The following is a 25,650-nucleotide window of genomic DNA, read 5'->3' as shown; positions in this document are numbered from 1 at the left end:
CCTGCTTTTATTGGATCACTGGTCATCAGAGACCTCCACTCACAAGCGAGACCTCTTCTGCTGTAGGTTGGGGCCTCCAGGAAGCAGATTCTGAGATGCAGTTTAGCAGTCAGCTTATTTATTAGGGAGTCTTCTTCTGATTAATACCTGTAGGAGGAAGAAGAAATTAGGATTTGGTGAGGGAGAAATCAAGCTGTGATGCTCTCCCAACAAAAAATTTAGCCAACCACACAGGGAACTCTGGCATCAGGATGACCCCCTGGAGTTGTTCCAAGTTGGGCCAGTCTTTGTATCCCCACATTGGTCAATAAATGGATGCCAGTTGCCCCTGGAAGGAAGCATGACCTTGGAGGGGCAGTTTTCTTCACTCAAGGCTAAAATTTTAGCAAGCCTCATAGCAGCTGTGGAAATAAGTTTTTCCTACTTGAAGGGGGTCTGGATCACGCATCACAGCATCCACTAAAACTCCCAAAAGTTGTGGAGGCTCATCCAAAGTGAAGACTTTAGCCCAAATGATTATTCTGTCCCTTCTGTCCCTTTCCCATGATTTATTAGTTGATATTTGCCCATCTCAGTTATTTCTGAGTATGGCAAATCTTTGTTGTATATGTTTTTTAAAAGTTTTTATCTTTTCATTTATTTTTGTTGGTGAGGAGGTAATTAGGTAAAATTCATTTGTTTATTTTTATTGGAGGCACTGGGGATTGAACCCAAGACCTTATGCATGCTAGATATGCACTCTACCACTGAGCTATACCCTCCCCTCCCCTGCATGTGGCACGTCTTTCACTGCAATTGTAATGCAAAGAAAAGAGGTGTCATCCAGAAGAATAAGCCATCTGACTAGAGAGAAGGGCAAAAGGGGGAAGTTGTACAAGAGTGACATCGTTGTCATGATTGGTTGGCTTACAGCGGGGAAGAAATCAGAACAGCATGATAGATCCACTTGAGGTCATTGAGAATGTCTGGTAAGCAGGTGCCATGTTAGTTCTGAATCAGATTTAAAGGTCATGTCTGGTTCCCTTTCCATCCACTGTATGACCCTCTATATTGAGAAATCATTGGGGAGAAAAGCTTGACCAGCCTCATTCTCCCTAGCTGCTCTTATGGGTCCCACTTTCTAACCCAAGGTCTCCAGTGCAAGCCCAGAGATGAGAAAGAGGAAGAAAATATCTTTTAAAAATGATAATATTCCCATTCTCTGCTCACCCTGGAGGCTTATTTTGAAAATCACAGTGATTTAACTTGTTAGCAGTTTAATTCACTTTTAAAAGATTAACCAGACTAATTATGCATCAGATTTCACCATCTTTGTCAGCCTCAATAAGGATCCTTTGTTACAATGATTAATGTGTTTTAATTGTAGCTTCTCTCAGAGCAATAATTCGATCGCACAGTATTTGCCGAATCTATGGAAATCTTGGAAATGCTTTGACAGCTGAGCTATTCTTGGGAAATGAAAGTAAAGGAATATATGTAACTAACAAAAAGTGTTTTATAGCATATCATTAATATGGATTTTCCCTCTCTGACAGACCCTGCTTTACTTCAGTCCGTGAAGCTGCTTGCTGTGCACATCAGTTTGCCATCCAGGAGCTATCAGGAGGTGCGGATCAGTTAGCACAGGTGACTGGACTTTCTCCAACTGGTGTCCTCAAACATATGCTAATTGTAGTAATAATTAAAGCAAATATGCATAGCTCACAGGGGAAGTTAATCAACTAGCCAGTGTCCATAAATAATCATCCAATTAAGAGAGTGGATCCCATGTTGATCATTCTATTTTCTACCCAATGCTTCATCTTCATTCATTTAACTGGTGGCTGCTGTCCAAGTTACAGATTTTACAAAATCAAAATGATGTCTGTAGAACCTGGTAGAGAGATGAATTATATGTGGCCAGTACTGATCTCAAACTTAAAATGTATTTTAATGGTATTATTTTTTAAAGCACACTGGTTCTAAGACCTTTGGAGTCAGATATGGAGTTGATTCTTGGCTCTATTGCTTATTAGCTATGAGACCTTGGGGGAAATGAGAATACCTGGCCTCCCTGAGCCTCAGTTTCCTCATCTCTAAAATAGGTATAATAATATCCACCAAATAGTAAAGATTAAAATGAGGCATTGCATGTAAAACCATAGTAAGCATTTGATAAATTATTTTTGAAAAAGCCGTAGGTCTTTATACTTTAAGAAAATCATACGTACATGAGAATCAGGGATCTGATCCTCACGATAACCCCGAAATGAGTAGGAAAGATGTGCTTCTCTTGTTCTTTTTCACAGAAGAGAAAACTGGGCACAGGGAGATGTGGTGATCTCAGTAAACATGTCATACATCCATCAACTAACCAATCAAGCACAAAGGGTGCTCTAAAACCCGCAGGTGCTGGGCCTCGTTTCAGTTCTTCTCCTACTGCAACCTTAGAGGCACCGGGGGCTCTGAATGAGTAGAGTGGCTGAGAACAGAATAACTAATTTATTGTTTGCTGACAAATATTAACCCCTCTCTTAGGATATATGCATCAATAGTAGCAAACAGAGCCAGGCCTTACCTCATTAAATTCATATAACAAGCCTAGGAGCTATACATCACTGTTGCCCCCACTTTATAGCTGAGGACACTGAGGCTTAGAGATACTAAATAACTTGTTTGACAGATTTAAACCCAGTTCTGTTCAACTCCAGTGTCTGTTTTAATCATATACAATTCTGCCTCCTGCCAATCCCACTTTACAAAACTGCTGTTTCAAAAAGGTAGTGTTTTAAGTGAGATGTGTGAGATCTGTCTGGTAAATAATTGGTATGCTTTAAATTACCATCCCAGTGATTTGGACACCATGACTCCACAATCTCCTTCTGAACCAGAGGTTGGGACTGCTGATAATTCCTTCACTTGGGGAACAGCACTGACTGTGAAAAACAAAGTTAGGAAGTGCATTCTTCCTTGGATCCTCATAATACATGACAGCATATTGAAGGCTCTGAGAAATACTGTGGTTTAAAAATATTGTTTAATTGTGTTAAACCTGATTCATAAGCTTATTTGACACAGAACCCTTCTTAGTTGCAATCATTAGGAACCTGTGGGAACCCATTTAGGTTCATTTAAATAATAATCATTGCCAAGTTTATAGAACACTTTTAAATCTCCCAGACTCTGATCTCAGAACTTCATATATATTAACTCATATTATAATGTTCTTATGAGGCAGGTGTCTTTAGAATAACCTTATAAGGCAAATGTTGCTCTCAAATGATTTTCCAAAAATTACAAACTATTTTTTAAATTTTTTAAAATTGAAGTACAGTCAGTTACAATGTGTCAGTTTCTCATGTACAGCACAGTGTGCCAATCATGCATATAAATACATATATTCATTTTCATATTCTTTTTCAGTAAAGGCTATTATAAGATATTGAATATAGTTCCCTGTGCTATACAGAAGAAACTATTTTTTAAATCTATTTTTATATATAATGGCTAACATTGGCAAATCTCAAACTCCCAAATTTATCCCTTCCCACCCCCTTTCCCCAGTAACTATAAAATTGTTTACTATGTCTGTGAGTCTGTTTTTGTTTTGTAGATGAGTTCATAGTGTCCCTTTTTTTACTTTTTTCTTTTTGTTTAGATTCCACGTATGAGTGGTATCATGTGGTATTTTTCTTTCTCTTTCTGGCTTACTTCACTTAGAATGATGATCTCTAGGTCCATCCATGTTGCTGCAAATGGCATTATTTTATTCTTTTTTATGGCTGAGTAGTAATCCATTGTATAAATATACCACAGCTTCTTTATCCAGTCATCTGTTGATGGACATTTAGGTTGCTTCCATGTCTTTGCTATTGTATATAGTGCTGCTATGAACATTGGGGTGCATGTATCTTTTTAAATTAGAGTTCCCTCCAGATATATGCCCAGGAATGGATTGCTGGATCATATGGTAAGTCTATTTTTAGTTTTTTTTTTAAAAAGACTCTCCATACCGTTTTCCATAATGACTGCACCAAACTACATTCCCACCAGCAGTGTAGGAGAGTTCTCTTTTCTCCACACCCTCTCCAGCATTTATCTTTCATGGACTTTTGAATGATGGCCAGCCTGATTGGTGTGAGGGGTGATACCTCATTGTAGTTTCGATTTGCATTTCTCTGATAATTAGTGATATTAAGCATTTTTTCATATGCTTATTTGCCATTTGTACGTCTTCATTGGAGAATTGCTTATTTAGGTCTTCTGCCCATTTTTGGATTGAGTTGTTTGTTTGTTATTAAGTTGTATGAGCTATTTATATATTCTGGAAATTAAGCCTTTGTCGGTCGCATCATTTGCAAATATTTTCTCCCATTCTGTAGGTTGCTGTTTTGTTTTGCTTATGGTTTCCTTTACTGTGCAAAAGCTTGTAAGTTTAATTAGGTCTCATTTGTTCATTTTTGTTTTTATTTCTTTTGCCTGGGTAGACTGCCCTAGGAGAACATTGCTAAGATTTATGTCAGAGAATGTTTTGCCTATGTTTTTCTTTTAGAAGATTTATCGTGTCTTGTCTTATATTTAAGTCTTTAAGACATTTTGAATTTATTTTTGTATATGGAGTGAGGAAGTGTTCTATCTTCATTGGTTTACATGCAGCTGGCCAGTTTTCCCAACACCACTTGCTGAAGAGACTGTCTTTTCTCCATTGTATATTCTTGCCTCATTTGTCAAAGATTAATTGACCATAGGTCTGTGAGTTTATTTCTGGGCTCCCCATTCTGTTCTGTTGATCCATATGTCTGTTTTTATGCCAATATCATGCTATTTTGATTACTGTAGCTCTGTAGTATTACCTGAAGTCTGGGAGGGTTATTCCTCCAGCTTCATTCTTTTTCTTCAATATTGCTTTGGGAATTCTGGGTCTTTTGTGATTCCACATAAATTTTAGGATTGTTTGTTCTAGTTCTGTGAAAAATGTCCTGGGTAATTTGATAGGGATCGCATTAAATCTGTAGATTGCCTTGGGCAGTATGGCTATTTTAACAATGTTGATTCTTTCAATCCAAAAGCAGGAGATATCTTTCCATTTCTTTAAGTCATCTTTAATTTCCTTAATCAATGTTTTGTAGTTCTCCATGTATAAGTCTTTCACCTCCTTTGTTGTTTACTTTCTTTTCCTGCTAATTCATTGTTACTGTAAAGATATGCAACTAATTTCTGTATGTGAATCTTGTATCCTGCTACCTTGCTGAATTCTTTTATCAGCTCTAGTAGTTCTTGTGTGGAGCTTTTAGGGTTTTCTCTATATAGTGTCATGTCATTCACATAGAGTGACAATTTTACCTCTTCTCTTCCAATTTGGATCCCTGTTATTTCTTTTTCTTACCTGATTGCCAAAGATCACAAACTATTAAGTGTCAGAGCCAGGATCTGAACTCAGGGTGTCTTTCTCTGGAACCTGTGCCCTCACAGCTGCCATGGGAGAGCTGATGTAGCACAGCATACTCAAAAGCATGTCATTTTTTTTCTAATTTAAAAATGGGATAAGTAGGCTATATCATATTGCCATTTTAATTAAACTGACCCACCCAAGATGGAAAAACCACCTCTCTGAATCAGATAACACAATCACATTTGTCTGATATCAATTACTTCATTTTTTCCCTAAAATGCTGTTTAATTCTTAAAATACTTGACACAGTTTTAGGCATCTACTTATATTTTGTGTCAGACACACAGGTAACATCCTCTTATCACCCTGTCTCTTCCCTTGAATAGTCACTTCAGTTTTCTTCCAGGACTAATACACCAAAATCCTACAGATAAGAATTCTCACTTAGAGATAGTCATGTGATCACCCATCTCAAATAGGAAAGCTGTTATTTACTCTAGGAAGGCGAGGGCACAAGAATTCTCCTTTTTCTTCTCTGCTTTCCCTTTCCTTATTTTCTTTTACTTTATTTGATTTTGGTTAGTGGAGCAGTGGCTTATAGAATGACAAAGTTTGGGACTCACTCACTTAACTAAAGGTACCCCAGCCTGTAAGGACTGGGACAGAGGTAGTGCCCCAAAGGTGCAAAAAAGCCCAAAGAAAGCTTCCAAGTACTGTTTCTTGCCTTCTTTGTCTTTTGATCCTCGCTCCCCATAGGGTGACTTTTTTTTTTTTAAGCATACTTTTCCAAGTTGTTACATTAACAAATTTGCACTGATTTCTTTATCCTTGTCATCTAAAGACCACCTTGTCGGCGGATGGCAAACTTTTCCTTGATGCCAGGCCTGCTGCACTGTCTAATGTCACAAGTGTCTGCTCACATTAGCTCCTGGAGACTGGAGAAGATTCCGCATGGGGCCTTTCCAGCAAGTTGATTTGACAGAATGAGTCCCCATGCTAGCTCATGGCACTTATCAGTTAGTCAGCCTTCCTCAGGGAGGAGAATTTAGAGTGCACCATATTCAGTTTCCAAATCAACTGCTGTCCCCTCAGGAAGCTGTGTGTTGCATTATTAAAAGAGATGCCTTCAACCATAGCGCCATACTTAAACATTCATCCACATTAAAAAAAAAAAAGAAGCAGGAGTGAGGGGGCAATACCACTGTGCCCCACACCCTGCACTGCATTAACTCTTTCTCCCCAGGTTTCAAGTCTCCCTCAATGAACGGTCCTGTGACTTTTATTCGTGAACACGAACACTGACATTTTGTGAATCTTACCTTTACTTAAAAGCCGGTGCTTTCACATTACTTGGGTTGGCCACAGTCACAGAGCTCCTGTAGCAAAGTTAAACCCCAAAATCGAGCTGCCAGAAAGGGCAATGAATTTGATTTGTCTGTTACCTACCTCTCCCAGGAGTTCAAATGAAAAGCAGAAATTAGTTCTGAGTTGAAAGTGAACAGATCTGAAGCTCACACTTTAATAATTATAACTTCAGATATTTATAAATTAAAAAAATTATGTCCAGTTTAGCTTTATCATTTTAAATGAGAAATTGACAAGATTGCTGGAGAAAAGGAGGGATTCTTTTTAAAGCTGCATGTTGATATAAATATGAAAATGGATTAAACTCTGCTTCCAATTTCCAAACATGTGTACTTCAATGAATATTAAATGGCAGGCCCCTATCATCATCATGACTTATTTACTCACCAGAGTTTTTATCAAAAAGGGACTGGAATTGCCTGTGAAGCGTGAAAGTCTCCTGTAATTGAGTTTAGAGTGGTAAATCCACTAAACAGGCCACGGCCCCAGAGACACCCCCGAAACCCACCTGTCAGCTGGTGTTAGATCACAGCTCAAACAAGGCATGGCTGCCTGCTCCTGCTAAACACTGATGTGGCCGAAAACAAAACGGGAAAAAAAAAAAAGAGGAGTGATTTCCCCCAGGGTAAGGGAGGGCTAGGGGCAAATCGTGGGGGTTGGGAGGGCAGGAGGAAAACTCTCATCTAACAGCTGCCCCATGTCAGCTGGAATCATGATCTGAAACTCAGCTTGGGAGGGGAACTGGCTAGGGCCTCACTGGGTAAGGTGTCATTTCTTTAGTCCAACATCCGTTAGGTAGGAGCGTAATGGAGTGGACAGGAAGCTTTTTCATCATGGGATGAGCCATGGAGATCAAAGCCCAGAGTTTCAGTGAGGATAAAGACACAACAGGCTTAGGCCGAAAGATTCACATCTGGAAATGGAGCGGTGTCCAATGGAGACCTGCTGGACTTGCCAGGGATGGGAGCAGGAACATTTTCAGCCAAAGAACCATCGTTCATCCAATAACTATTTATTGTTTACTCATGCTGATTACTGTATCTGTTTCTGAATGTATCAAAATAAATAAGACATAGTTCATGCCCTGCAGGAACTTAAAATGTAGTTGAGGAAACATACGAGTCAGTCAGCTATCACAGAACAGTGTGTCAAGGGCTATGGGGGCAAAACTATGTGCTTAAAAATAATGTTAGGAAGGCTTCTTGGAGAAAGTGACATGTAAGCTGGGTTTTTCAGAACGAGTGAGGTTTAGGCAGGCAAAGGAGAATAGGGTGTGTGGGGATGGTGGTAGGAATGAGAAGCTCTTGCTGTATAGAGGAGATACATGATCAAAAGGAACAGAGTGGTACTCTTATAGGGCTCCCACAGGCTTGATGTGGCTGGATCATCTCTCAGCATCGAATGATGGATTAGATGCTGAGAGAGATGGGACTAGAGAGAGAGAGAGAGAAAAGACAAAGGATCAAGGACTTTTATCAGCCTGACTAATGAGTTTATCCTGAAAGCCATGGGAGCAGTGGAATGGAAGAATTTTAAGCAAGGGAGTGATGTGGTCAGGTTTACCTTTTAGAAAGACCAGTTTACCTGTTGCACATAGCATGCATTAGAAGGGGCAAGACTGGGAAGGCCAGGAGGGAAGCAATTACAGGAGTCTTTGAGAGAGGGAGTGATGGTCCACACCAGGGAAGGTGTGGTGGAGATGGAGAGGAGGGGACAGATTAAGAAATATTATAGAAAAGAATCAGCAGTACTTGGAAGGAAAAAGAGGAAGGAATTCAGGATGGCTTCAAGGCCTCTGGCTTGGGTGTAGGGTTGCTAGATTTAGCAAATAAAAATATACACACTCTTTGGGACATGCTGATACCAAAAAAAAAGATTTCTTGTTTATCTGAAATTCAAATTTAACTAGGAATCCTGTATTTAAGCTGGCAAACCAACCGAGGTGGCTGGATAAACGTTAGGTCATGTGTCAATCTGGGGATTGGAGGAGGAGGCATAGATATGGGACAGGGGTCCAAGAAGATGGTGAGTGTACTTCTATTCTTATTGAGTTTGAAGTATCCCAGGGAAACATCTGACTTCCGATTATCCCCCAATAATGTGCTGCTCTTCTTCTGTAAGGATAGTGTCAGCTGGCACATGGCCGCTCAGCCAAAGACTCCACTTCCGAGCTTCCCTTGCAGAAAGTGGCCATGTGACCACACTCTGGCCATTAGGATGTGAACAGAAGTGATGTGTGTCTTGCTCTTAGAAGGACTGTGCATAAACTCTCTTGACTCATTTCTCCTTTCCACTGGCTAAGAGATAACCACACTGAAGCAGCCACCTCAGGCTCAGAGATGAGAAGCACATGGTGAGGATGACAGAGCCATCCAGCTTGCCGTGGGCCATCGACCTCTGAATTGTTACATGAGAGAGAAATAAACGTGGCCTGAAATTGTGCTGAACACTGGAATTTGACACAACATTGTAAAATGATTATAAATCAATAAAAAATGTTAAAAAAGTGGCCTGTATCTTAATTACCAAGAGGAAATAAGTTCAATAAGCAGTTGGAAATGCAAGTTTGTGGCTTAGGAGAGAGGCACGGGCTAGAGAGGGAGAATTGGGAGGGATCAGTACACCGGCACTGAATGAGGCTTAGGTTAGATGAGGTCTCCCAGAGAAATGTGTGGTGTGAGAAGAATTAAACACAAGAAAGCCAAATGCTATCTTTTTTCTTTTGACATTTTTTTTTTGGAGACATGACTTTTTTTTATTTTTAACAGAGGTACCAGCAATTGAACTCAGGACCTTGTGCTTGTTAAGCATGTGCTCTAAACTGAGCTGTTCCCCACCACCAACACGATTTTAAACCTACCCTCAAATTAAAAGAGATCTTCCAGGAGTACTAGGATGGATGTTTGGGAGTTGTTTTCATTTCTGAAGCCTTTTCCCCTCTATATAGCTATGCATTAATACTCAGTACTACTAGAAAAATTTGAAAATTAAAAAAAAATTCAGTACTACTACATTTGTTTGAATTTGGATTTATATGTCTGCACTTTCTGGAAAGCAGTGTGTTCTCATGTCCTGTGGGTGCTTGGACATTTGTGCACGTCCTGGTGGCTGCGCTAGTGTCTGTGCCAGGGTCAGTATACATGTGCATAGTCTGTACCTTGTGGGCGTGTCAGGATACATGTTCATGTGTTCCTCCGTGTTCTGGCTTGTGATGTGCCCTGAGGGCATCTTTGCACGTTTGTCTGTGGGAGATGCTGGTTATTTTGGCTAAGTTAGTAGGCAGTCCCCAGCACTGCCAAGAAATAGCCTGTTAGATTCTTCTCACATGGAATTCTTCTGTCCACTTTGGAGACTGTAGAACAGTTTTTAAAAGATCGTTTCAATGATCTTTTAAAAATAGACTTTATATTTTAGAGCAATTTTCAGTTCTCAGCAAAACTAAGTGGAAGGTACAGGTATTTCCCATGTACCCCCTCTCCCACCACATGCATAACCTCCCCCCATTATCAACATTCCCCTGCCCACCCCCCACCCCAGAGGTATACATTTGTTACAATTGATGAACCTATGCTGACACATCATTATCATCCAAAGTCCATAGTTTACAGTAGGGTTCACTCTTGGTGTTGTACATTCTATGGGTTTGGGCAAATATATAATGGCTTGTATCCACCGTTATAGTATCATACAGTGTGGCTGTACCATTTTGCATTTCCACCAGCAATGAATGAGCATTCCTGTTGCTCCACATCCTTGCCATCATTTGATTTTGTCAGTGTTCTGAGTTTTGGCCATTCTAATAGGTACATAGTGGTATCTCATTGTTTTCAATTGTCTTTTTAAGTCCAAAATGTTTGAAGGAAGAGCTCACAAACTTCCCATGGGCATTCCTTGCCTCTTCTATATGAGTCTACATGTCCTCTGCGGACCCCAAACTGAGGCTGAATTTTACATAATATGATATGAACTGAGATCTGCACGGGGGTTGAAGGCACCACAGTGTGTATGCATATTTTTTTATTATGGAAATTTCTAAACATACTCAAAATTAGAATAAAAAGAACTTCCATGTATCCAGCACCTAGATGCAATAATTATCAGCACTTTGACAATCTTTTTTATTTACCCCACCCATTTTTCCTGCAGGTCTATTTTAAAACAAATATTAGATAGCTTGTCATTTCACCAGAAACATTTAAGTTTGTATCTCTAATTGACGATTTTTTTTACATTTCATAATATTATTTACCTAACAAAATTAACAATTCCTCAGTATCATCTAAACCCAATTCATATTCAAATTCCTTGGTTATCTCAGACATCTTTTTATAGTTTTTTTTTCAAAATCCATGAATTGCATATGGTCATGTCTTTTCAGTCTCTTATTCTGAAGCAGTCCACCCTTACCATTGATTTGGGGAAGAACTAGGTAGTTTGTTCTGTATAATGTCATGCGCTCTGTATTTGTCTGATTGCTTTCTTGTGGAATCAGGTAACATGTCCCTCTATCCTCCATATTTCCTGTAAACTGGTAGTTATATCCAGGGCCTCGATTAGATTCAAGATCAATATTTTTAGGCACCAGTACTTTACAGTGTGTTACTGTTACTTTGAGGCATATAGTACCTGTTGTTTAACTTTTTTTGCTTTATGTTTTGGAAGGGGAGAGGTAACTAAGTTTGTATGTTTAGTTTTGGAGTGGGTACTGGGGATTGAACCCAGGACCTTGTGTATGCTAAGTAGGCACTCTACTACTTGAGCTACACCGTCCCCCCTTGTTGTTTCAATTTTAATGATGCCAAAATTGATCAGTGGGTTTAGGTAATGTCAGCCCACAAAGTTCCATTAACCTTTCACCTGATGATTTTAGCATCCATTGATAATTGTTACCTCGTTCCATTGTATTGTTTGGAGTTTTAGTGATTTAAAAAAAATTCTTTTATTCCTCTGCATTTATTAGCTGGGACTCTTCTAGCTCCAGAATATGGCTGATCAAAGGAGATAATGGAATTGCCAGGTGCTCAGGGCCAAGTGAAGGTCCTATTTTCCTGGCCTTGTTCCATATTTAAAAAGATCGGTTCACTCTCCTGACTACTTGGTGGTCAGGCCTGAATTCCAGGCTTGTCCCAACTGAAGTGACCCTTTGTGCTCAGATTGCGTTGAAGTCAGTGAGTATCCTAGGAGATGGCTCCACCTCGTGCTCCAGGAAAAGGGGGCTCTAGGAGTTGCAGGGGGGCTTTTCCCAGAACACAGGAAGCTCAAGGCCTCTCAAGACCTGACCACCAGGGACTGGCTTTGCTAATCTGAGAAGGGCTCTCTTTGGCCTCTCCGCCCCTAGTCAGGCTCAGTCTGGGGCTCTGGCTCTCCTGCTCTTCAAGGAAGCAGCAGCCCTTCAAGCACTGACCCCAGGGACGAAATGTCTAAGTCTCTGATGCTTTAACTTTCTGGTCCTTCCTCTGTGTCCTCAGATGCACTTGGGGCCCTTTGCCTCCCCTGGTTTGGGCACTGGCCTCCACACCTTCTTTGAGAAACAGGAGCAGAGCTAATCTCCTGCTTAGTGTCCCTCCATTAGCCCTTTCCCCCATCGAAGTCTGCCAAAGAAAGCCCCAGGGTGAACAGTCCTGTGGACAGGACCCAGTTCTAGGTTTAATACTCAGCTCTGAGGGACCAGGACTTGAGGGGAGCTGGGGATCCATCAGGCTGTATAGACAGCTCTCTACTCAGCAGCTGAAAAAATCAAACAGACCATTGTTTTAAAAAGACAAGCCTACATGGAAAAAGTGGCACAAACACTCATTTCTGGGGGGAGAGGTATTTTAAATTCTGTGTAAAAATGTACCTTAGTAGGATTCCGTGGTATACATAGTTGGGTTTGAAAAAACAAGATTTTTAAGATTCTAATTTTAAAAACATATATATTCCTCAAAATAGTTACCTGCCTTTAGATGGTTATACACCACAGAGGAAAATCTATGTTATTCTTTGTATTCTTACCAATAACCATTTGGCTTAGCATGACTTGTTAGCTTTTTCTAAAAAACCAAATCCACTCTGAAAGCAGAGTAGTCTGGCTTCCTGGAAGGCAGCCAAACGAGATGCTGCAGGCTGAGTGCAGCCCACAGTGCGAGGCAAGCATGTTTGCCCTGCGCTGCCCATGCCTGGACACTAGATGGCAGGCTTACCTTCTAGATGAAAGTAGTGCAGGCAGCCCAGCTTCCAGCAGCCACACACTCAGGGGCAGATCCCAAAGGCATCTAGTGGGCTCCCCAGGGAGGGTGTGACCAGGTGTGAGACCAATCCTTGGTGTGAGGTGAGGGGAAGAGGTGTCTGGTTTGGGAACGACTACCTGCCTGCCTGCAGTTGCAATGGGATCCAGGTTGGAGCCCACTGGATCCCGAACTTCATGATTTGTGGACATGGTGTCACCACTGTGGTGCCAGTCATGCCCTCCTCCCACCTGTTTGTCCCAGGTGTGGGACTTAGAAATGTCTCTAGCTTCCCTCAGACTGACTCAAAGTGCAAGGTCTCTCAGATGTCCCAAACCTCAGAGGTCCTGCTTTATGCAAGCTTCTATCAAACAGAGCTTCTGCGCAGAATGAGGGGACTGCTAATGTCCAGGAGGGAAATGCACAAGCCTGTGCTTACCTTGGGCTGAGGTCTGTGGTTTCACTAACATTCAAGCCTCATGGTATTCTTTTTTTTGAATTTTGAATTTGATAGATAAGTCTCCTTACCATCTGTCACCATACAAAGTTACTACAGTATTATTGACTATGTTCTCTATGCTGTACATTACATTCCTGTGGCTTATTTATTTATTTATATTGATTTATAGTTGATTTACAATACTGTTAGTTTCAGGTGTACAGCAAAGTGATTCAATTATATGTATATATATATATGTATATATCTATATTCTTTTTTTAGTTCCATTGTACTATATTACAAGATATTGAATATAGTTCCCTGTGCTATCCAGTTAAGCCTTGTTGCTTATCTATTTTATATATGGTAGTGTGCATCTATTAATACCCTACTTCCAATTTATCCCTCCCCCACCTCCCCTTTGGTAACCATAAATTTGTTTTCTATGTTTGTAAGTCTGTTTCTGTTTTGTAAATAAGTTCATTTGTATTACTTTTTAGATTCCACATAAAAGTGATATCATATAATAGCTCTGTCTTACTTATCTCACATAGTATGATATTCTCTAGGTCTACCCATGTTGCTACAAATACAGTATTTTATTCTTTTTTGTGGCTGAGTAGTATTCCATTGTATAAATATACCACATCTTCTTTATCCAGTCATCTGTTGATGGACACTTAGGTTGCTTCTATGTATTGGCTATTGTAAATAGTGCCACTGTGATCATTGGGGTGCATGTATCTTTTAGAATTAGACTTTTCCTCTTTTCTGGATATATGCCCAGGAATGGGATTGCTGGATCATATGGTATGTTTGTTTAGTTTTTTAAGGAACCTCCATGCTGTCCTCCATAGTGACTGCACCAATTCACATTCCCACCAACAGTGTAGGGAGATTCCCTTTTCTCTGCATCTTCTCCAGCATTTATTATTTGTGGACTTTTTGATGATGGCCATTCTAACCAGTGTGAGGTGATGCCTCTTTGTAGTTTTGATTTGCATTTCTCTACTAATTAGTGATATCGAGCATCTTTTTTATGTACCTGTTGGCCATCTGTATGTCTTCTTTACAGAAATGTCTATTTAGGTTTTCTGCCCATTTTTTGATTGGGTTGTTTATTTTTTTGTTATTGAGTTGTGCGAGCTACTTGTATATTGTATATTTTGGAAATTAAGACCTTTTTGGTCACATCGTTTGAAAATATTTTTTCTCAGTCTGTAGGTTGTCTTTTTGTTTTATTTATGGTTTCTTTTGCTGTGCAAAATCTTATAAGTTTGATTAGGTCTCATTTGTTTACATATTTATTTTACAACTAGAAGTGTGTACCTCTTAATCTCCCTCACCTGTCTCATAGCATTCTTAACACTCCTTTTCGTTGCTCCTGCCCTCCTCCCATCCAACCTAAACCCTAAACCCAGGATTCAGACATCATTATAGGTCCTCTTTGAGGCAAGAACGTCAGCTGATTTACTTCTGGATTCCTCATGTCTGGCGGTTCAGTGAATGCTTGCTCAGTGAATGGCTGATTGAATTAATTAATATTGAAACTGAAAAATCATTTAGTTTAACCTCCCAATTCTAGAAAGGGTCCCAAATGAATGGAAGCATGTTCCAATTTCTAGATTGCCTGCCTTCATCTTTTCTCCTTCCTCCTCACCCCTCAGTGAGATTCCACCTGAGGATCTGAACTTGGGATGTGCCTGAACCGTTCCTACATCTAGCCGAAATCTGAGACAGCTGTCTTTGCTGTGACCTCAGTGCACGCCGATGATGGAATTAGGGGACAATATTGTTATCAGCTGAACTGTGTCCCCTAGAATTCATACATTAAAGGCATAACCCCCAGAACCTCAGAATGTAGGTGTAATTGGAAATTGGGTCTTTAAAGAGGTGATGACAGTGAAATGAAACTGTTCAGGTGGCCCCTCCCTGACTGGTGTCCTTATAAGAGCAGGAGATTTGGACACACAGAGGGTCACCAGAGGTGCGTGCACAGAGTAAAGGCCATGTGAAAAGGCAGCAAAAGGGCTGTGTGCAAACTGAGGAGAGAGGTCTCAGAGGAAACCTGAAACCTAACAGGCTGACACCTTGATCTTGGACTTCCTGTCTCCAGAACTGTGAGCAAATAAATGTCTGTTTTGTAAGCCATTCAGGCCGAAGTATTTTGTTATGGCAGCTCTAGCAAACTAATACAAAATGATATGATATGATATGATGATATATTTTGGTTACAGTGTAGCAAACATGATATGATACATCATGTCTTACCCCTTCTGTCAGCTTGTCTATTGTCTAAATGACTATCAAACATCAGTCAGATAACATCAGATGGTTGAGGTTGTCACCCGCCTCTGGCCCCTGGCTCTTACCTGACAGACAGGAGGGGTGAAAGACATCCTAAGAAAGGAGAGCTGTTCACAGCTTTAGTCACAGCACGGGCTGCCCTCCCAGGTCCTTTTTAGAAAAGAATGGGCTCAAATGGGATGCAGAATAGGCTGACACAGTCCTCAGGAGAGGGGGTTCCTGAGCATCCCAAAAGCCGAGCTCCCCTAAAAGGTCAGCCTGGCCCGGTCTGAGCGGCCCAAAGGTCGACATATCAAAATAAATCGGGTTTGTCAGAGAGAAAAAGCAGCAAAGGAGGCTGCTTGTTGGAGATTAGATTAGATCAGAGAAGATTTCATAAAGGCTCCACAACTCAGGGATTGAGGACATGGGAGGCAGGAGGGAGAGCCCAGGGCTGGCGGAGGCTGAGTCAGAGAGATGTGGAGACTGAAGCAAGAATCAGCTCAGTGAACAGAGAACAGCCCAGGGTCAGAGATCACTGCGGAGCAGCTGTGAAAAGCAAGGCGGTGCTGTCTCCTGGAGTCCTCTGTAAGTGGTAGGGTTTGGTCCTGTAAGAAAGGACTGAGGGTAATTTTACTCTCAAGAAAGTGGAAATTCTGGGTCCCACTGGGGTGGACGGGCCAGGATGGATGGACAGAGTTAAAACAGACTCAGCTCTCCTGGGCACATGGCCACTAGGACGCCTCTGGGGCATGGTCAGGGCTCTCTTCCTTACCCAGCTAGAGACCCTCTCTCTCCTCTCATAAATGCCACTGTGAGTAGATATCACTGGGGAGAAGAGAGAGACACCCCAACAGCACATAGAAGAGGGAGACCATCATCCATAAAGAGCGTCCCCTGCCTTGGCACAGACAGGTAAGAAGGGAAGTGGGGAAAAGACCTTTGTCCTCTGCTCCTAATTTCCAGTGTAGCCTGGCTCAGATGTGGGACGTTGGTCCTGCCTCTCTTAGCTGCCCTGGGTCTCTTGGTCCTGGGCTCCATGGATTAGCCTCCCTCCTCCCTCTTCCCACCCCGCCACCTCACCAAATTCCTCACTCCAGGTAGAGCTGGAGGAGAATGTGGACTTGCAGTTCCAACCACGCATCTGTAGGTCACAGAGCTCGGCAGTTGCACTCAGTATTGAGTAACACAGGGCCACTAAGAAAGAAGAAGAAATCATAAGCAAATAAGCTTAGATATCATCAAATTAACACTCCCATTTTCCTGGTAAGGTTGTTGAGACCCAAAATGGAGAATCTGCCAGCAGTCACATAGGGCCGATCAAATCTTCTACTAGATATTACCGCGTGGGTCGTTAATAAAACACGTCCCGCAGAGCCATAGCTCAGTTCCAGTCTTTTTTCCTACATTTGTACCAGTCCAGTCTGTTTTTAAAAAACCAGGCTTTGAAGCACTATATTATCCCCCTAACTTCTTTATGTCAAATAAAATTCTGACATGAAAATAGGTGCACGTGAGAATAGAAGGAATCTGCTCCATCTGTTGTAACCACATCTGGGTGAGTGGTTACTTCTGGGCCCTGGGTTCTGTAAAACACATCAACGTGGGAGATGGGGGACAGGCTGACTATGGTGGGGAAGCATCTCTGAGAACCAGGCTATACAGAGGAGGAACTAGGGAAATTCAATGTGCAGAAGAAAATACTAAAGGGAACCATGACAGTGAGCTCCAGCAGGTGAGGGCTGAAGGTAAGAAAGGCAGGGGTCACTTACGTATTGTTCCTTAGGGCAAAATTAGGACCTAAACCTGCCAGAAGTCAGATTTAGGTCAAAAGAAGGAAGAACTTTCCAGATTAGAATGGAATTTCTTTCTCTTCAGTCCTCTTGGGAAAAGGTTATCTTCATCCGTGTCGGCTCCTATAACAAAATATGCCAAAAGCTGGTGGCTTAAACAACAAACATTTATTTCTCACAAGTCTGGAGGCCAGAAATCTAAGGTCAGGGCTCCAGCATGCTTGGGTTCTCGTAAGAGCCTACTTCCTGGTTTATGGACGGCTGCCTTCTCCCTGTGTGGTACAGAGAGAGATGGATCTTGTGTCTCTTTGGTTTTTTATAAGGGCATTAATCCCATCATGAGCCCACCCTCATGACCTAATCTAACCCAAATTGCCTCCCAAAGGTCCTGCTTCCAAATACCATCATATTGGAGATTAGGGTTTCAGCATACGAATTCAGGAGAGACACACACACACATTTAGTTCATAACGGGGTCTTTGGTAAGATATAATTGATATCAACAAGAAAAAGGCTATTACCTTGTAACTGTTTCCCTCTGAGAGACCCCAAATCCCCTCAAAAAGCTGAATGTGGTCCATGATGGAGCCATATCCTGCAGAGAAGGCGGAAGTATAGGAAAACTCCAAGGAGACGTATGGAGGAGGAGAGGAGAGGAGCGAGAAGGGGCTCCTGAATGCCTGGGTGTTATGTTTCTTGAGCAGTAGGAGATGGAGGTTCAGCCTCAGCTGGGGGTGTGCAGGACATGGGTTCTCTGGCTATCACAAGGTTCTGCTGCTTCCTGTGTGGGGACCTGGGAACAATTTTTCTGAGCGCATAGGAGTGGAGCGAGCCCACAGTTGTGTTGTGGTTTCCTTTGTGCATGATGGTTGCCAGCCCACATTCGCTATCACACGTGGGATATTTTTGAACAGTGTGATGACGGTGGCACATTTAGTGCTCGTAGTCCTCTCCACTGGAATGGAGCAGAGAGGGATGCAGTGCCAGTAAAGGCAGGGCCACTGCTGGAGAAGAAACTCAAGGTATTTGCTCCCTGTTTCTCTTTTTCAACCCACGTGAGCTCTCTGGAGCAGTGCTACAGCATGTAGTTGTATCTGTTGTGCACTGCACAACTCCAGACAACATGAGTCACAGCCTATGCAACTCTAACTGGCAGCTCTCTGTGAAGTCAGGGACCACGGGGAACCCAGGAGCCACCTCCAAATTGCCATTTTAAAAAGACCCATCGCGTTGAGAGGGGCAACTGACCTTTTCACAAACATTGGTATGAGATTGACAGGATTCCAGCCACACAGCCAGTGAAAGATGAGTAGCCCTCCCGGTTATTTCCCTCCCAGAGATGACCTTCAGGAAAATTACAGTAAATGGTTCTCAAATTTTCACACTAAGTTGGATGTCTTTCTTCTATTTTTCCTTGACATCACACAGAAGCAACTTAAACAGTGGAATACGCTGATGGAAAATGTTGTATATTTACATCCCAAAGTATAAGTTATAGGCTTAATTTTAGCCTAATGTGATTTGAAATGGGAAACCATAGTTGCAAATAGCCTTGAATGTGATTAAACTCCAGTGGGGGTTGGGAATAATGGAGACATGACAGACCCCCTCACGATGGCTTGCTCCACACAATAGGCTAATGAAATTATGACACGCAGCGTGTTTTCTGAAAGCTGAAAATGCACTTAATATCTCTACAGTTGATATGCCAGAGATTTTTTTCCCCCTCATGGAGAATATTAAATTTTTAAATTATTTGTTATATGTTTTTAAGTTGCTAGGAGAAACTCTGATTTGCCAACACTACTTACTGGAGAATATATGACTCCTCTGAAAAATAAATCTCCTTTCCTTCTTGGTTTTAGAAGAGAAATTTGGAAAAAAGAATGATAAATTGGCCATGATGTTGGGAAGGAGAAATGTTGATGGGGCCAGAACCACAGGACTGGGTTTAAATAGGAAAGAATCATTCTGGTTTCAGCGAAACTTCGGATGGGGATTCCTGGAATCACGGAGAGCCAAACAGTGGACTTGAGTTTGGTAAATTCTGTAACATTGTCCATTTCTGGGCAAGAGAAATAGGAGGCAGCAGAGGGTGAGGGCAAATGTGTTTTGAAAACAGTTTTTTTTCCTATAAAAAATCCTTTTTTGATCCCACTACTCCACTTCATTGATCTGCTTCCCTTTTTTGCAAAACTTGTCAAAAGTTCACTATTCGCTCCGGAAACCACTCCAGTCCCAGCTTTTGCCTCCACTATTTTGTAAGCACAATGGTCAGTTCTTGGTTGGCATCTCACTAGGCCTATTAGCTGGTTTTTTTAAGGGTTGTTTTTTGTTGTTGTTGTTTGTTTTTCTGAATTTTTAAATTAGTTTTTTGTGGGCGAGGGGAGGTAATTAGGTTTATTTATTTTTAGTGGAGTTACTGGGGATTGAACCCAGGACCTCATTCATGCTAAGTGCACACTCGACCACTGAGCTACACCCTCCCTCCTTATGGCTGTTTTTGACATAGCTGATCATGCCTTTCTCCTTAAAATACTTCCTTCCAAGATATTGCCCTCTCCTGGTTTTCACCTCAGTCTTGACTTCTCTACTTGGAGACCTAATAGGCACCTCCAGTATGTCCAGAATTAGATCTTAAGATCTACCATCCAAATTTGTTCTTTCTGCCTGTCAGTGAACGCTTAGATCAAAAATCTTGTAATCATCTTTAATGTTTTTTTAATTTTTAATTTTTTTTATTTGGGGGAGGGGTAATTAGGTTTTTTAAATTTATTTATCTTTGATGGAGGTACTGGGGATTGAACCCAAGACCTTGTGCATGCTAGGTACACATTCTTTTTTTATACCCCACAATCAGTCCTTGGGCAATTCCTTTCAAATCTACCTTCAACATAGAACGGAATATAACCTTTGCTCACCCCCTTCACTGCTGTCCCCCTGGTTCAAATCCTCCGCCTCCCTCCGCTAGGTGATTGCAATAGCGTCTGAGCTGCATTCTGCTTCTGCTCCCCTCCCCCACCCCATAGACTGTTCTCAACACACCAACCCCAGTGACCTTGTTGTCGTTTTATCTGATACCAGGATCTTTCTCTATTATCCTGCCGTCCTCCTACTTCCAAAAAGGGCTTGGTCTCTTCTAGGTAGGGGGATGAGGAAAGGGTTGGTGAAATTAGGACTTGAGTCAAGCCTGAAGTAGGGATGGAGTGAGTGAGGAAGGACAGTGCATTCTGGGGAATGCCACGGGCAAGGGCATTAAAGCAGCCAGTCTCCTGATGCATTCAGAGATTGGAGAAGGGCCCAGTGGGGTGGACATCCAACATTCATGTTGGGGAGTGCCTGGAAGGATTAATTTGGGTCAGCTGGTGGAGGGCCTTGAATGCCATGCTCAGGGGTTTGGCCTTTATCCTGCATTTTCCAGCAGGCTTGGGCAGAAGGGAAGTGGGAGCAACTATGAAATTCACTTAGCATAGTTATCTCAGCTGCCTGCCAAGTAGTCTATTTAGTCCAATTCACAGGCAGAGCTTTGTTGAGCATTGAGAAGTCACTTGCTCCGTGTGAATCCAATCACCACGGCAGGCACACCTCAAAGAGGGAACACACAGCCGCCTCTGAAAAAACCTGCCCCACACTCTGGCAACTCAATTCATGAATATGCTTTTCCGACGTCTGATGCCGCTGCTTAGCAAAGATATTATGGTACAAATCCTTGATTTGACCTTTTGTATCTCTATCCATCCCACTGTGCTAAAAGCAATTATGTGCATCTTGTGTGTGGCTGTTGGAACGGGGAGTCACTTAGTGAGGGTCCTTTTCACACTCCAACTCCTCTCGCTCATTCCTTCCCCCTCTCACAGTGGCCGCACAGCAGGCCTCCTCCCCGCTGCTAGGCAGTCTAAAATGGCATTAGGGGGAGGTGATCAGAGATGTAAACAGGTGGAAACAGTTCTGTCATGGTGATTAGCATTCCCTTTGGTTGGGCACAGCTCTGGATGAAAAAAAAAAATGGGGCAACAGGGGGACAGGGAGGAGAAAGCTGGCAGGGGAGCAGGAGACAGAGGAGGGCTGAGCCCATTGTCAAAGGGGATGCCAACTTCCCACACAAATGTCCTGCGAGACAGAGCAATCCCAGTTTCAAGGGTGGGTGGTAATGGTCTCTGTCTAGGGACAGGTGATCTGTCAGCTGTCTTCTTCGTAACAGGTTTATATGCGCTCATGTCTCTGTGATTAAGTATCAAGGTCTGCATGTGTGAGAATGCACAGTTGTGTCTGTGGGTGTCTGCACATTGTTGGGTACTTTCCAATGCTGTGTTATCTGTGCATCTAGACTTACAGGTCTGGATGCCTAAGAGAATGCATGCTGGTGTCTGTATATGTCTGAGGATGCATCCGTGGAGCGTGCACATATGGATGACTGCCCGTGGCATTTCCGAATGCAGTATATTTGTGTACAGACAGTCTGTGTATGGGGTACTCATGGGTATGTCTGAGTCAAGGGCTGGGTGGGGAAGAGCTCCCCATCCTTTTCTTTGGTGGAGCAGCTCGACATGACCATGGAAGCCACTCCAGTCCTGGCCAGAGAGAGGGGCTTTATTTTGCTAACTAGGTCTGATCCTTCAGGAACTGACACCCTTGACTCAGTTCCCCGCTTTCCCCAAACTCCAGCCCTAAATGTTGTTGAAAGACAGACTGAGAGCTAAAGAAGATGTCCAGGAAGACAACAGAGGGAGAGAATTAAAGTACTGGAGGCAAGACCCTGGAGGGGTTGGGAGGAGAAGATCAAGGATCTTTTCTGAGCTTTTGTATATAAATAATTTACAGTGGAAAAGTGAGCTGGCCTCTTGGGCAGGAGGTAAATGCAGACAGTGAAATAATGGTGAGTAAAGTGATCTGCTCCCAGCCCAGGCTCACCCCTGATTGAGTTGAGACTAAACTGAAGAAGGAGAGGAAACAAAACTGGCAGGTGGGGGAAACTCATCAGAGCTGACCTGGACCATCTCTGCTGCTTGGAAGAGGTCTCCTCTCCCAGTCCCAGGTACCATCACCTGATGGTGCTGCCAGTAACTCTGGAAATTAGGGCAGAAAGGAGAAAATTAGCACTGCCTGCAATCAGAACTGTATATTGTTATCCAAAAAAACCCTCCTAAACACAGCAGGTTTTACTGTAATTGGCAGTTTCCTGCCACTCCAACTTCCAATCAGCAACGTGTGACCCAACATGATCTTAGCACCCATTCCAGATCACCTTTGGGCCTCTCAGATTGTTCTCAAAGGAGGGAGGGGTTGATGAAACCCCAGGGTCAGGCTGACTGCTTTTAAAATCACCCAAGAGTCTCACTCAGACAGACCTTTTATGATTACTCGTTGATTGCTCATTGTATGCAAGTTAAGAATAAAGAATAGAAAACAAAACAAAAATTATCTGTGAGGATGCAACCTGGAAATAACCAGCATTTAACATTTGGTGTATATCTTCCCAGGCTTCCCCCTGCCAATATGTAGCTACATCTACATATATATCTACAAGCTGTTTTATAACTTATTTTTTTACTTACTAATATGTCTTAAATATCTTTTCATGTCAATAAAAATCTACACCATCGTTTTAAATGGCTGCTAAATATCTCATTGCATGGGTATACTATAATTCATTTAACCAACCTTTTGTTTGTTAGATATTTAGGTTTTTCTTTTTCTTTCTTTCTTTTTCTTTTTAGTTCAGATTTTAAAATTTGAGATCATGATACTCAATGAGTTGTTGTTTATTTAAGGTCTTTCACGGTCCCTTTGGTGGTATTGGTGGCAGAGGTGACATTAAAAGCAGAGAGCTTGACCCTGGGGTTTCATCACTCCCTATCCACCTTGAGAATAGTCTGAGGAGGCCAAGGTGACCGAGAGCAGGTGATAGAGTCATATAGGTCCCGCTCTGGGGGCTGGAAGCTGGAGTTGCAGGAAGCTGCCAGTTGTCGTCATGAGATCTATAGTATTTAGAGGTCTTTCTGGAACAATGTGTATGTATTATGTGATTGCAGGCACTGCTAACTTTCTCTAGGAAGCTTCCTTCCTGCCCAAGTTCCAGACACAATGGCAGCATCAACAGGACCATCTCTGCCCTCAGCCTGTCTAGACAGAAGAGGACCAGGACCACAAGCAGAGACTTCCAGCAGAGCTCAATCTCATAAAGAGCTGGATGTAGAGGGGTTTTTTCTTATTCTGCATTACTCACTCTGGCTTTTATTTCTACCTGGATCTCCTAAAAGTTTATTTTGCCTGCTTCTGCTCCCAAATTTAGAGTTCTTTACAACTCATTCCGTTTCCTCACTTTACTCATTCATCTATTCCATATGCATTTATTCAACACCTGCTCTTTGCCATTCCATTGTGCCGGCACTTGGGGACACAAAGATGAGTAAAACACAGTCCTTGGCCTTCAGATATTTCCTGAACAGAATCAGGGCACAAAGAGATAAAGCCCGATTCATAGCTCTCTCTTTCCAGATCCGGATGAATGCCTCCTACTTCATAAATCCTCCCCAGGCATGGGGCAGGGCTTCCCCATCTTGACTTCCACCTCTCAGCCCTTACAGCCGTTACCACAAAACTGTCCACACTTAGACTGAGAGCCTCTCAAGGCCAGAGACTGGATTCTACTTACCCCCATGTGCCCAGTGCCTGACTCCGTGTTGGTCATACAGCAGAGAAAATGCTTAATGAGTGCAAGTACCACGAACCAGTCTTAGTGCCACTGGATGGTCATTCCAGTCATTTGCACTGATGGCCAGTCCGCTCCATCCTGCCAAGGATCTCAGCTAAGCCTGTGGGCTCTGAAGCCAGAGTGTGTGAATTCAAATCCCCCCCCTTTTTAAAAAAAAAAACATTTTTTTATTGAGTTATAGTCAAATCCCTTTTTTTCCCCTCTATTTACTATGTGATCCTGGGTTAGTCACCTGCCAGGTCTGCTCTCATCTATGAAATGGGGGTAAGAATAGGACCTACCTCGTCACAAGGTGTGGAGAGGATTATTTGGTTAATATTTGTAAAGCACTGGGAGCAGGAGTGGGCACATCATAAGCTCTCAATTATGGCCAGTTACGACCATCACCACAATTCATACTTCAAATGGAGAGAAGTGTACCTTGAGTGAGCCTTTCAGCTGAACTTGCAAGGTTCAGCCTCTTGTAATTATATCTCTTCAAAAGTAGCTCTTTTCTTTCAAGTTCCTCTCTTCCTCTCCCCAGAGACCTGGACCATGCCTCCCTGGAGGCTCTTAAGCAGAACACGGCCTGTGCTGCCCACGTTACCAAAAGCAGAGAGCCTGCCGTGCACTGCTATCCTGTATCAGACGGAATTCTTGGCCTCTCTCAGGCATGTGTCTCAGGGATTGAAGGACAGTCTTTATCTTCCCATTTCTGTACAATGGGAATCTGACCCTTGGCTCCAAAATCACCTTTATAATTTTCCCCAGGACCCTGGAAGCCCCATTCATGCTAATACAGTGTTGGTGGTCTGCAGTGATGTCTAAGCTTCTGGGGTGGGCACATAAACCCTCAGGCACATTGGCATATTGTCTCCCATCAAAAGTTGTACATCTGGGCTTGGGAATGCATTGCAGGAATTATGCACATTCTCAGAGTCCTTTGTGATCAGTCTATAGTAGACTTTTTAGCAGGGCTTGTCTGCAGTTAGGAAAACTACATGGGGCTCGAACGAGGCAATTCCTTGATGTGAAGGAGGTGAAGTCTGTCCCCAGTACACTCGTCTGTCCATTCAGGCCCAGCTTGTTGATTCATTCAGTGAACGCTCTTTGAGTGACTACTATGTGCCAGGCAGTGTCCGGTGCTGGGACAGCGCAAAGTCCAACATGGAACTGGTGCCCTTGGAGCTCACAGTCAGCTGGGGAGACAGGTAATAAATGACCATATAGTAAGTGCACTATGATTAGGGAAGCAGAAGGAGCTATGGGGATACACAGACTGAGATGAGTAGGGAAGGCTTCCTAGAGGAAGTGATGTCTTACCTGAAATTTGAAAGATGAATAGGAGTTAAGACAGCCAAAGAAGTGAGTGCAGAAGCCCCATAAAAAGACTGGCAGGACCTCCAAGCAGGGCCACTACTCTCCTGCCAGCACCATCCAGTTCCCTGATGGGGTAGCTCTATCTCACATTTTGCCTCTGAAACAGCTTACTTACC

The 25,650-nt window shown here is 42.5% G+C and overlaps 1 long non-coding RNA gene across 1 annotated transcript; it reads right to left on the bottom strand.

Annotated features, from left to right (window-relative positions):
- On the bottom strand, positions 1 to 25,650 carry LOC140685883 (uncharacterized). The gene is made up of 3 exons (XR_012059330.1): positions 25,478 to 25,650; positions 22,449 to 22,526; positions 1 to 147 (listed from the first exon to the last, which is right to left on the bottom strand). It is a non-coding gene; the product is annotated as an uncharacterized lncRNA (long non-coding RNA).

This window comes from Vicugna pacos, chromosome 15, assembly GCF_048564905.1.
Source record: "Vicugna pacos chromosome 15, VicPac4, whole genome shotgun sequence".
In the NCBI taxonomy this organism is placed as follows: Eukaryota; Metazoa; Chordata; class Mammalia; order Artiodactyla; family Camelidae; genus Vicugna; species Vicugna pacos.
The sequence above is the reverse complement of the archived record's forward strand: the minus strand, read 5'-3'. Positions and strand labels throughout refer to the sequence as shown.